We start from the raw sequence: 14,392 nt of genomic DNA, 5'->3' as shown, positions 1-14,392 counted from the left end.
CATTAACGTCTGAGCAACAATCTTTTATGCTAATGTGTCCCTTGCCTTCTTTCCCAGTCACAGGGAGTCTGTTGAGCTCAGGGAACAAACTGCAGGTTTCACCTCATCCCCGAGTTGGTAGTGTGTGCACGGAAACTCCAGTGAGTCTTGGAGATTTCTGACTTCTGATGGCAGCAATGGTTTTGCCGGCTTTCCCCAGTACTGTCATGTTTTGAGCTGAGGCTGATATAACTCAATTCAATTTCATCCATCAATAAGAGAATGTGCGTGCTAGTTTCAGACAGCATCTTTAATGTCACATTCTTTTCTCAACTGAAATTCCATTTGGACTGCTTAAAAGGAGAGAGAAACCCTATATAGTAAGTTATGTTGGCTTCCTTACCCGCCAGATTTCCTGTTTCAGAAAAATGTCATTCACCAATATTAGAAAATATTCTTCCTGAAACTGCCTCAGGATTAAAGATAATTTTAATGCAATCGCTATCACGCTTTCCTATATTCTATTTCTGGTGGAAGAAAGCAAACGTGCTCCTCAATCAACTATCTCACTTGGACAGTCTCTCAAGACTGCAAAATTCCTAGGAGAAGAAATTTGGACTATCCCTTCTCTGAAGACATGTGTTGGCTTTTTCTGAGAAACACACAAAGGGAGGGATGGAAGCCAGGGAAGTGACTGCCTTCCAGAAAAGGATGGAAAACAAGGGAATTATACTGATAGACAAGGTAAGTCAATAAGCAAAATGGACATTACAGTACGGAACTCAGGGCCTCATGATTGGGCAGGATTAGAAAAAAGTTCTGCGTAATTAAGGGGCAATTAGACAAAGTTTAATGAAGCCCTGTTAGATCTGAGGCTCATGATTGAGCAAGGTCAATGTGATTAAGTCTGTTCCATTATTTATAAGTTTGCTTATAATTACTGTGAATCCCCCACATTTTGTATGTTGTAATGGAACTCAAAGATCTGTTATTTTAGCACCTCATGATGTCTGTTTTCAAAAAAATGTAAGTCACTGAACCAAAAATACACACAGCATGCTGTGACATTAATCAAGAGAGGTATACAATATTTTTCTTGGAGTACAAAATGCAAAATTTCAAGAACTCTTAGAATAATGAGGACCAATATTACTTTTATTCTGTGCCCATTGCTGATAGAAAACAATAAACCTATATGAGTATTTGTCGTAGACTCAGAGTTTAAACTTTTTGTGAATTTCTCTATTAGAGGCCACTCCTAATTAAATTCATAAATTCTATGACTAGTGTCAATGTGGGTAATTAAATGAGTCGATTGTTAAATCGGCTGGAGCAGGAAATGTAGATAAATGTGGGAATGAACAATAAGAAGATGCTTTATTTTATATTTGCATGACTAACATTTCCTTGCTGGTATGGGAGTTGGTTTCTAGCGTCTGCTTCAGACACATGAAAATTCAATTAAACTATCAGCTATGAATTACTGTAAAGCAAATATCAACATCAGGAACTGTAACCTAATTATTTTGTGAATTTTAAACTGGAATGAAAGGTCAAATCTCAGGTTAATACCACTGATTGATTTTTTAGAAAGCCAGCAGTTGGAAAGGAAATACTACAAAAATAAGATTTCCTCTGAAAAATAGGCAATGGGAAAAGTCTTCCTCTATTTATTCCTTCTTCTTGGCAGATTCTCCTAAAATACAATTTGCTGCTACTCAGGAAAAAAAAAGAAAAACTGTCCTAGATGCAGTCCATCATTTCTTAAGAGAGGTACTTACTTTTATGAAATAAACCCAATAGGATTTCAAGTCTCAGGCACTCACACATCATTTTCTCTTTCTCAAATCATGATTTTACCTTCCCATATGTTCATTTCTTATCTGGTCACTGCTAACTCTTGACCCTCTAATACTTTGTGCTTCAGTGATCCATTTCTAGAATTGGTCATCTCTGGTCATGAAGAGGGCAAATAGCCAGTGATTACTCAGAACTATTTAAAAGGACACGATGAGCTTTCACTCTATGTCTATATAGCCAAGGCCTATCTAGGAAATAAAAGGAACAGCAGCTAGCATTCTAGGCAGAGGACTGACATTGGAAGAAATATTGGTGTTCAATCATTTCTAATTCTTTGTGATTCTTTTTGGAGTCTTCTTGACAAAGATACCGGAATGATTTGTCATTTCCTCCTCCAACTCATTTTACAGATGAGGAAACTAAGTCAAACAGGGTGAAGTGAATTGCCCAGAATCACACAACCAGTAAGTATCTGATGTTAGATTTGAACTCAGGAAAGTGAACTTTCTTGACTCCAGGCCAGATACTTTATGCACTATGGCACCACCTAGTGGCAAATTAGAAAAAATACCTGGGTTCAGGTTTTGCCTTTACCATCTATCACCTGTGTGCTTATGGGTAAGTCACCGGAATTATACCGTGCCTGGTACAGCTATATAACATGACTAAATTGCAAAGGAATTATTGATCTGTATTACTGGATATAATTCCCAGATTCAACATTTCCTTCTCTGATAAAAAGTTAGGGCTTAAGTGTTCTCTGATAAAACACAAACTTCGACTTTGTTGTACATTTCACATTTCACCATTTAGCAAGTTTTATTCCTGATTTAACTCTCCCACTACACCCAGATCCAAGTTAACTTTTAATAGAGAATTGTGTCATTGAATATGCATGTTCCTCAGGAACTGGGGGGTAGGGAAAATAGGGGATTTTAGGAACAACAAGATTAATATGCTTATCTTCATTCATGTTGCTTCTTTTCCAATAGAATGTAAGCTCCTTGAAACAAGGACTCATTCTTTTTTGCCTATGTATTTATTCTCAACACCTCACCAAGTACTAGCTACACAGCATGTCTTTAATAAATGCTTCTTAAATCAAGGAAGTGGTAACCAAACAATAAATCAGCAAATATTGGTTGAGAGTAGAGTGTATACGAAGCATTGTGCAATGAATTTCATTGTTTGTTTTTGTTCAGTGGTTTTTCAGTCACATCTGACTATTCGTGACACCATTTGGAATTTCCTTGGCAAAGATACTGAAGTGGTTTGCTATTTCCTTTTTTAGTTCATTAAAGAAACTGAGGCAAAAGGTTAAGTAATTTGCTCAGCATCACACAGTTAGAACTGTCTGAGACTGGGTTTGAATTCAGACTTCCTAAATCTAAGCCCAGTGCTCTATCCACTGGGCCATCCAGCTGCCCCTCACTGCTATGGGAAAGCCCCCAATAAGTCAAGTTCTGATCCTTGTTCCCAAAGATATTAGTCTCATAGCTCATTGATCTAAGATTGGAAGAGCCTTAGAGGTCGTCTTGTACAATCTCCTTATTATATAAATGATAAAACTTTATAGAGGACAAAACGATCTGCCCAAAGTTATGGAGGTAGAGAGAAGCAAAGGAGAGATTGTGAACACAGGACTTCTGACTTCAGAGTTATTGCTCTTTCCAATATATCATGCAATATCTACTTGCTGCTCCTACTGATGCTCCTGCTGCTCCTGCTGATGCTAGCTGATATTTCAATAGCATTTTCAAGTTTACAAAGTACTTTACATAAATTATATTGGTGTGATGATTAGAACACTTGACTGGATTGAGAAAGACAGCTTCAATTCTCATCTCAGACACTTATTCACTGTCACTTAACCTTTCTATATCTCAGTGTGTTTAACTGCAAAATAAGAGGAGTGGACTTGATAGACACTAAAGTTCCTTCTATTTCTAATTCAATGTTCTTATGATTTCATTTAAGTCTCACAAGAATCCCGTATAGTAGGTACTATCAGAATTCTATAGCCATTAAAGATGAAAAAGCCATGGTCATAAATAAGAATGAAGATTTGAAACCAGGTTATGCTTACTGCATGGTAATACCCTATCTACCAAATCACTCTGTATTTTTGGGATGCCAAGGCAATTATTTCAAAGTACTAAAAGCATAAGAGTAATTATTATAATAAGGCGGTTCTCAATCAGAAGCATAGAGAAGAGTCAAAGAGACTGAAGATCATTTTGCCTGGAGAAAAAATGGCCATAGGGTGACTCAATAAACTGCAAGCACATAAAGCTATAATGAAGAATAGAAATAATGATAATAATTTACATTAACTTAGTGTTTTAAGATTTGCCAAGAACCTTCTTTAAAAAAAACCCTAGATGAAGGCAGAAGAACATGTATTATCTAGAGTTGAAAGGGGCCATAAGCTATCATTCAGTCCAACTCCTTCATGTTAGAGATGAGAAAGTTATAGTTTATGTCTTATCATCTCACCTGAAGAATAAAATAAATGGTCTTTACACCACAAGGAAAGGTGTATGTTAGACTGCTGGCAAAAGTTTCTAGTGCTGAAGCTTGCTAAATTATTGTAATTTGGGAGGCTGGGAAGCCTTTATCTCTATAAAAATATCCAAGCACACAAGATAGGCAAAAGTCTCAAAGAGGATACAGAGTTAGATGGAGTTGCTGGAGGCAACTTGGCCTGGAGTCAGAAAAATTTTAGTTCAAATCCTGTCTCAAACACTTATTGGCTGTTCGGTCTTGGGCAAATCACTTAACCTCAATTTGCGTTGGTTTCCTTATCTGTAAAATGAAGATAATAATAGCACACTTACGTCTCAGGTTGTTAGAAGAATATCTGTAAATATCTCTTAGGATAGTGCCTGACACACAGTATAATGCCAGTCACAATGATAACAATTTATGCCAAAAGTATGTTCACAGGCCATTCTTTTCTTAATGATTATTGAACTTGCTATCAATTCAGAATAGTCTGTTTTCTCATAATTAAAACTAATTCTGAGATGGAGGAAGGAAGAGATCTCAAGGATCCTATCTGCATGCAGAAACCCAGATTTTCCAGATAACACATGGAAAGTGCTTTTCTAAATCTTAACATGTTACATTAATATTAGCTATTATCTTAACTGGAGCAGTTGGTTGGAACCATGGATAGAGTCAGGAAGACATCTTCCTCTTCTCAAAATTGGCCTCAGACACTAACTAGCTGTGTGACCCTATGCAAATCACTTCACTATGCTGGCCTCAGTTTCCTCATCTGTCAGCTGAGCTGGAAAAGGAAATGGCAAATCACTCCAGTGTCTTTGCCAAGAAAACTCTAAACAGGGTCTACAAAAGTCATACAGGATCAAAATTATCATTACTATATATATAACAATACCTCAAATTTGCAATGTACTTCAAGCTTTTCAGAGTGATTTCACATGTATTAACTCATTTGATTTATTAATTCATCAATATTTGTTAAGTTACTATGAACTAATAAGTGATGGGCACTAAGTAAAATATAAGGATAACAATAATGATATAAGGAAAATATAAGTCCTTTCCTTCAAGAAGCTTAGAGCTTGATAAAGAAGAATAAGAGATGTATACATAAGAATTTATTGTTAAGTGTACTTGGGAAGTACAAAAAGATATGAAAGCTGTTGTGACTGCGTTAGTCACCTGGATACCTTAGAATCAGCCTGAGTCAGGATAAGCAAAAGTCTTTATTTTTGGTCTTTTGGGGTCTCTGTCAGGGGATTAGATCTAGGAATCTCCACACCTTCTTTCTCTCTCTCCACCACCAAAGAATGATCCTGTTTGTCCTGCTCCACCCTCTTATCTCTCTTCCCCTTCTTTGTCCACACCCACAGATCCAGTCAGCACAGAGTTGAGTAGGGTCATCCTCCAAGCATATGTTAATAGAGAATTGTCTAATTGGTAATTAGCCTTAAGTGCTATATTAAGTCTTATATTAAGTGCATCTGCTCAGTTCTAGCCCTTTACAGAAAGCAAAAAAAAAAAAAAAAAAAAAAAATCCATGTGAGGTAGTTATAGTAGGCATTATTTATCTCCATTTTGCAAATGAGAAAACCAAGGCAATGGAGCTACAGTTCATTTAAGGTTACATAACTACTAAAAAGCAAGCCAAGATTTGAACCAATTTCTTCTGATTCCACCACCCACTTTTTTCCTCACTAGAACATGCTACGTCCTTGGGGGAAGTGAACCTCCACAGTATAAAAATTTATATGAAGAATTAAAAGAGGGATGAAGTTAGAGGCATCAAGACCAACCAGGAGGCAAATGCAAAGATCCAGGAGTGAATTCCTAAATCTGCCCCAGCCCTCGACAAAATAATACTTTTTAGATTCTTTGGATTATGGAGTACACAACGATCCCATAAATATAGTCAATAATTCTCAGATTTGCTTTTAAAAATTTAAGCAAAATATAGAGCTCTGTCATCATTGGCTTTACTGCCCATCCTATGCTTGACCAAAGGAAGTAAAGAAGTTCACGACATACCAAAGCAACAACAGAGTAGAATACTCCAGTATAGTGCAATCATATTCCAGAGAAGTTGATAAATAATGTTCACCTGCTTTCCACCTCCATTAGTACATAGAGAACAGAAGGCCCGCCCTTCCCATAGAAGTATTTGATGTTTTCTCTGGCATAGTTACAATGGCTCACTTAAAGCTCCTCCCTCTTAAGTCCAATAACACTAAGTGGGAGTCCAGATTCTCTCAGCAACCTTTAGAGTTCACATGTTTTCTCATGGTGACTCATTTATACAGGTAGCTAAATGTTTTTGGTTGCTAAGAGATTTATTCTTTAAAGGCAAAATAACAATTCTGATTCTATGACTGGTAAAATACTTCTGAGTAACTTGGAGATATTAGACAGAGGCCCCTTCTGTCCTGTGAAAGTGAGTCTACTTGAGTCTGTGTATTTACTTTCACACCTGTAATGAGGCTATCCTGACCCTTGCAAATCAAGCAGATTTGTTTCACACATCAGAAAACTCCTTCTTGGACTAGACTTGCAGTGAGTTCATTCTTGTCCTCATCAGAAATTCTGAGCCTCCTCAGGGGTCTTGTGAGATGTGGGCATTCTAATCCCTTTAGGAAAGCTCCCTTAAGCCCATTATCCACATCAGCCTCTCCTCCCTCTACCTATCTCAACCAGCAGCTTCAAGACAGTGCTCCTATTTCTTTCTTCCCATCTCCTAATCATATAGCATGGTTTATTGATGTTGACCCAAAATCTGTGGAATGAATGGACCTAGATAGGAAAGGTACCTTAGACTCACAGGGGTCTAGGACTGGACCTCTAGTTGGTGACCCTTCTGGAAAAAATAAGAGTCCAAGCAGCCACAAAAGAGAAAAAAAGAAAAATACAAAGTTTTACACCAGAGGAGAACTTAAAGGAATTAGATAGTTAGGGGACAAGAAATTAAATAAAAACCGCCCTGATTCTTTTCAGATTTTTAGTGAAATAATTCAGTTTCTTCCTCTCCAACTCCATGCCTTCATTTTCCCTCCTTTACGATATCTGGATCTCAGTGGTTCTAACTAGTATTGTCAAAGCTTTAGATTTAAATTTTGTATAAAGAGAGATTATATTAGATATATCTGCAAAATAATTTGGAAATCTGTGAGAAAGCTTTATCTTTTTTTTACTCAGGGATCTAAAAAGGAATTAATAAGGTTCTGGATCCTTACTCTTGCCCCACTCCCTTTTATTTATGAGTCCTATCCCATGAATAACTACTGTGGGCATGTGTCTAGTTGGGTAATTCTTAGCTTCCTGGGATGTAGTGATTTGCTCCATCTTTTTTAAATGAGTGCAAAGAGGGAAGAAAGCAGGAAGCTAAATTATTTTTCCTCTTTTTCCCCCTCCCTTTGTAAAATATCATTGCCATCTTTGATTCAGCTGACAGTATTTGTATTTCTGTATCTTGTTCCTATTTTAGAAAACTATAATGTAAAGGGAAAATCACTCTTTTGTCAAATTAGCATTATGATTTGGGTCCAATTAAAAGTTCTGTCCTTTTGTTAATTTTTTTTAAAGGAAAAAATTCTGAGCCTCCATAGAGAATCGTTACCCCTCAGAAGAAGTCATCTGAAACAAACATCTTAAGGCATTTTCTCTGTAGACACTAAACATTCTGAAATTAATTTTTTGTTTAATCTCTGATTTTTTTTTCCTAATTATCTTTTTCCACACATGCTAATAGGCTCACAGCTAGCACCTTTCTTTAAGAAAGATGATTAAAAGGTGGTGTTTTCCCCCCTGAAGAGTCTAACATGATTCATTTGGCATCTAAAGTGGCTAATAATACAATGTAGACTATGGGAGGCACTGTCCAAAGCGACAGTCATAAGGGACTTCAGATGATTAACATGAGTAGTCCTTGTAAACACTGAACAAAGAAGCAATCTCCTTCTCAGGAGACCGTTTCTTTGTACTGTTCCTTATCAAGCACATAGTCAACTAAGTTCACTCAGGCTCACTTAAGTCTCTCTCTCTCTCTCTCTCTCTCTCTCTCTCTCTCTCTCTCTCTCTCTCTCTCTCTCTCTCTGCCCCCTTTCCTTTTTTTCCCTCATTGCCCAGCTTTGTAATAAATGTACACCCACACATATACATAAAGAAATTGTTGTTATTCAGTCATTTCCATCATGTCTGTGAATTCATTTAAGGTTTTCTTGGGAAAAATACTGGAGCAGTTTATCATTTCTTTCTCCAGTTCATTTTATAGATGATGAACTGAGCCAAACAAGGTTAAGTGATTTGCATAGCGTCGCACAGCCAGGTTTGAACTTGAGAAGATGAGTCTTCCTGATTTCAGGTCCAGTATTCTATGCGCTGAGTCATACTAGCTATCCCACATATACATATAAATATAAATATATATATATATATATGTGTGTGTGTGTGTGTATACATATATATATAGAGAGAGAGAGAAGAGAGAGAGAGACAGAGAGAGACAGAGAGAGACAGAGAGAGAGACAGAGAGAGACAGAGAGAGACAGAGAGAGAGAGAGAGACAGAGACAGAGAGAGACAGAGAGAGAGAGACAGAGAGAGAGACAGAGAGAGAGAGAGAGAGAGAGAGAGAGAGAGAGAGAGAGAGAGAGAGAGAGAGAGAGAGAGAGAGATGTGTTGTGTCCAGACCAGCTCTCTGGAGGATCTCAGTACCAGCCTGAATCATTGGTCTTAGAAGAGAAGTGAAGATGTGGATGGTCAAACATAGAGTCCATTTATTCCCAAATTCTCTCAGCCTTGTATACCCTCATACTCTTACATAACTATAACAACACTGCACCTGCACTAACTATATGGGACCACATAAACAACTTGCTATTGTATGTAAATGACTCTTTGCCACTTGGTATCACTCTGCTTCAACTACAACACAGGTTGTCACATCCCTGACTTCTCAGGAAAACCAAGAGCCTTTAGGAGAGATGGGGAGCCAAACCAGACACTCTCAGCAGGTTCCCTCTGGGCTGAAGGGTCTTATACCTCACTCAGAGTTCCCCCACTATCTGAGGTTCTCTACATTAATGTATTGATATATACATCAGTAAGTAGGTGATATGGAAAATACTTAGAGAAATGGTGCTAATTTTTTGTATGTAATATGCACACTACACAACTTCTGTATATAAGTTCAAAACTGAAAAGAGTACATGCTGTTACCTGAATGTCTCCATAGAAACAAAGGAATTAAACAGCCCAATGACATGTTCTCAAAAGAGAAATTCTCTCAACACAGGTGATTTTAAGTTCAAGCAAATGTATTCTTTGCAAATGTAAAGTAGAAAATCACAGAATTAAAAGAGCAGAGAGCTGGAAGGTGTTAGAGCTTGAAATGTAGCCTTAAACAAGAGGTTTAAAATTATTCATTAGAGGCAGTTAGGTAGTCTGGTGAATAGAGTCCTGGACTTGGACTCAGAACAACCTAAATTCAAATCTGGTCTAAGATATTTATGATTATTTTGTCTTTTGTTTTTGAAGACAAATGACATCAAGATATAATATCTTGACTCATGAGTGAATTAATTTTAAGTGAGATAAAGTTGCAAAAAGTCATCAGCCTTCTTTCTCTTTCAGAGTGATCAACCAGTGTGAGTTCAGAAGTCAGAATGATCAGTGATGATGGTCCTATCATCAATGTCATGGCCTATTGGAACAAATTGTTCTCATCTATCCATTGCACTGATGCAAGTCTTCACTTACTTGGGGTAGACATTCCCTAAACTCATCAAGTGGGAAATTTCAACCTTGGCTAGCCCATCTGCTGAGATGGTTTACCAGGATATGGCAACTGGACATACTACAGCTTCTTGGAGCTATAAGTAAGAGTGACAGGGAGACAACAAAGATGACTGGCCAAGTCCAAAAAGCGTTTGACAGCCCTCCCATCGGAAGTACTAGAATCCCTGAACACTTTATATACCCCATCTAAGATGCTCACCATATTTTTGTTATTTAATTTCTGTCTGCTTCAAATTCCTCAGTTGTAAAATGGAAATAATAATAGTTGTGAGGAACTATTTGTAAACTCTCAGCAGAGTACCTGGCACATATCTGGTACTTAATAAATGTTTATTCCCTTTCCTTTAAACAGAAAGTTGGCTAGCTGGCCATTTAAAGCAGTGAGTTTGCACTTTGATGGAATCACTGCAAAGTTCAGGGTTTTCAAAATTACAGCCTCAGAAATAACCAACAAATTATTAATTGATATTAATCCCCCACTCTAGCTAGTTAGTTCAGTGGATAGATCGTCAAACCAAGAGTCAGGAATATCTGAATTAAAATCTCAATTCCTGGCCAAGCCCTATTTGCCTCAGTTTCTCATCTGTAAAATGGGAAGATGACAAAGAAGGAAACTGCAAACTACTTCAGTTAACTTTATCAAGAAATCTTGTGGACAGTGTTGAACATGACTAGATGACTCAACAACAACAACAACAACCTACTATTATGCCATATGTCAGAATGGATAGAGTGCTACTTCTCAATTTTGAAAGAACTGCGCTCATAATTTCACTTCAGATACTTATTTGCTGTTTGACCATGGGCAATTCCTTAACCTCACCTAGTTTCAATCTCCTCATCTGTAAAATTGAAATAATAATATTAATAGTTCTTATCCTTACAGGTTGTTGTAAGACTCAAAAAGAATATTTACTGTAGAGTGATTTGCGTCTTTTAAACACCATATAAGCATCGGTTATTATTATTGTTATTATTATTACACTAATAGATGCACAAGAAAGCAAAAGTCAATAAGAAATGATCATTGTCCATTAAAAGCTTAATATATAATAGAATATATGTTGTCGGTGCTAACCAAACTTGTAGAAAACTAGTACATTATTTTATAATAATAGCATCACCCCAGCTAGACTTCACAAGAATTCACAAAAATGTAACATTTGTAGATTTACAATAGTGTTTCTATCACAACTTTGTAAGGTTGGTAATATAGGCATTATTATCTACATTTTACAAATGAGAAAACTGAAGCTAGGATCTTGCCCACAATGACACAGCAATGTATTACTATTGGAAGCTATGTGCCCTAACTCTGCAGTCAATATTGTACATCACAAATATTCTCTCTAATCTCATTCAGCTGATTCACTCAATTAAACAAATTCAGTCAACTTATTAAACATTTCCTATATGCAAGGTTCTTCACTAAATGTTGGGGATTCAAAGAAAACAATGGCCTTGAAATCAAGGACCCTTTTTTCTGCTGGTAGGATGTAATGAATATACAAGTATACTTTTTCATAATAAAGTAATAGTAATAATAAAACTAATAAATAGGAAGAGGATATAGAAAATTCCTTATGTAGAAGATTTCATGAAGATGTACTAAGGAATCTTATGTGGTAGAGGTGAAGTAGTCATGTTTTCTAGGCGTGGGACTATTCCTGTAAATGCATAGTGAAAGAGATCAAATGTCATACAAGGGAAACAATTAGAAGGTAGTTTGACTAAAAGTAGAATGTGAGAAGTGATAGTCATCTAAAATCAGACTAAAAATATATATGAGAATCAAACTGAAAAGGGTAAGGATGTGGTATTTGAGCATCATTAAGGATTTTTGAGGAGGAAGGGCACTATGTCCTGAGAACTTAATATCAAACTCTGCTAGGTCTTACTAATTTGGAAAGGCATCATATATGGACAAATATTGGTCTGAAAAGGTCTGTATGTCTGTTATCCAAACACTGATCTAGGGAAATTCAGACACGTTAATTATCAGATAGTTGGCCACTAAATGATAATTGTAGTAGGGCTTTTTCCCCCCTAATCTAAGCAACTCTTAGACTCTTATATTAAAGTATAAATGAGGGGTTACCTATGCTAAGAAAAATCACAGACTTTTTGAAGCATTATTCTAATGAAAAATATGACTGTTAAATGAACCAAAATATTTTCATCTCCGGTCAGTGCATTTGTCACCCTAGTAGGAAAGTCTTCTTGGGAATTCAAATTAATATAAGAAGGTTTTTGGCAAGCATTAAATAAAGGGGATTAAATGATGTTAATGGGAGGGAGAGTGGGGGAGGAATGACTGAATTTAGATTTAAAAAGCCAGGAGTTACTGAGAGACCTTGCCTTCTGAGTTAAGCTTTGTCTCTATGCCTTTCTGCAATCCACTCCTCTACATGAGAGAGCTTTAGGAGTTTGGCATTGGAAAGACCCAGGAAATCTTGAATTGCAAAGCTATTGGATGAATAGCTTTTATATGCATAATGACTAGATTTAGCCTAGCTTTCAGAGGTCAAAATTGGGAGATACACAGAAAGCTCACAAAAAACTGAAGTAAAATCATCCATGGATTGCTCAGTCCAGGGATCAAGAAGTTCAATATGAATTACATTTGTTGACTAAGAAGATCTTGCTAGAAGGAGCTTTGAGTCTGGGGCAAAAACATCTCCAAATGGAAATAAAAAGACTTTCTTGCTAAGACTTTGGAAAGGGACAGAGGTCAATCTGGAAAGATTTTTGTCAGCCTTACTCTGAAGTTCTACAAAAATCCTGACTCTTAACTAAAATAAAAAACCCAGCAATACTCCACTCTTCTTTAAAGATCAATTTAGAGCTATAGCCAAGTTCTTCATCTGAGTTGGGAAACAGAAAGTATAGAAATGCTCCAGAGCCCAGTGACTAATGACAATACCCTGACAGAATTGTATAAAGAATGTGTCTCTAGGAAAGACTACCTGTCCAGCAGAAAATACACCTCTGGCACAGTAGGGTCCAGTGGAAGCTACTTATCCCCTGGGGCAGCATTCAATGAAAGTGTTAGTACATCCCTCTTCCTCCAGTATTGAAGGTATGTGTGTCCTTTCCAGCCACTTTCACTTGAGTGCATCCTCATCATGATGTTTCTATCACGTTGTCCCACATGTGTGCCTAGGTTACATATGTCCACATTATATGTGCCCTTCCATGTGTGTGCTCTGTCTATACATGTTCCAATGTGTGTGCCTTCACTTCTGTGCCCTGCATGTGCCCATCATTTCTACAAATGACGTGTAATTGTAGAATACAATGGCTTAGGTGCAAGGGGAAAATATTTTGTTACTACTTCTTACTGTGACATTTCATTAATGGATTTGTTTTTGATTAATTGTGTTGACTATTAAAGGTTAATAGATCTCTGAGGATGCATGAGCAGTGGTATTGAGAGTCTGCAGACCCACAGAACCACTACAGCATCTTGGAACTGAAGTCATCTTCTCTGGAACCACTGCCTTGCAAGTTAGAGATGTCCTCAGGTGCTCCGAAAGTGAATATTCTCCTCCAAGATCTTATTTATGCTATCAGTTTCCTTAGCAAATTTTTTTTGTCATATAGTTGTACAAAGAAATTAACCCTCATGTCAATAAAAATGAATTTTTATTTACCTCTACTATGAATCAATAAGCTGTTTATTATGAGTAAAAGTGCATATAAAAAAAAACTACAGGTAAGCAGGGGCTTCCCAAAAGGATTCTTGACAGACAATAAGATTCTCCACAAGTGTCCTTTATGAAATAATCAGCTTCTCTATAGCATTTAAAATACAATTCAATTTAAAGATTTGACCCACATTTTCAAAAGCACACTTCTTTCTCAAAATGTAGTACACTTGAATAATTTCCTCCAGCAGCCTTAACCCATAAAGTAAATTTCAGGCCACTGTCACCATTATTTTCACTTATAGATTTAATATTTTTAATTATTTTTACAATGAAACAAAAATGATAATGGTTAAAATCAAATCACTTGGTCTTTTTGTTTGTTTGTTTTCTCACAGTTCAAAGGGTCAGGGTCCACTTGACCCTGAGGTTGACCTCAATATAGTGAAGTCTAAGTACAATCTTCTTGGTGGTCTTAGCCCCCTCCAATGACCAACATTAGCCATCATAGCTATTCTCCTTCTGATTTTAACAATTTTTTCCTTAAACAGGAAGAGTATATAGTGTCATATGGTACCTTATATAGTGTCATTTTGTGAGAATAGTGTTTGCCATGCTCCTCACAGAAAATTCTCCATTTTTGATGGAATATTCACCATTATTAGATAG

At 36.7% G+C, this 14,392-nt stretch overlaps 1 long non-coding RNA gene across 1 annotated transcript; it reads left to right on the top strand.

Moving 5' to 3' along the window:
- The first annotated feature begins 623 nt into the window (after positions 1–623).
- On the top strand, positions 624–13,729 carry LOC141559800 (uncharacterized). The gene is made up of 3 exons (XR_012487555.1): positions 624–723; positions 9,912–13,155; positions 13,471–13,729. It is a non-coding gene; the product is annotated as an uncharacterized LOC141559800 (long non-coding RNA).
- Positions 13,730–14,392: the final 663 nt, after the last annotated feature.

Source organism: Sminthopsis crassicaudata, chromosome 3, assembly GCF_048593235.1.
Source record: "Sminthopsis crassicaudata isolate SCR6 chromosome 3, ASM4859323v1, whole genome shotgun sequence".
Taxonomy (NCBI): domain Eukaryota; kingdom Metazoa; phylum Chordata; class Mammalia; order Dasyuromorphia; family Dasyuridae; genus Sminthopsis; species Sminthopsis crassicaudata.
This window is presented reverse-complemented; position numbering and strand designations above follow the sequence as displayed.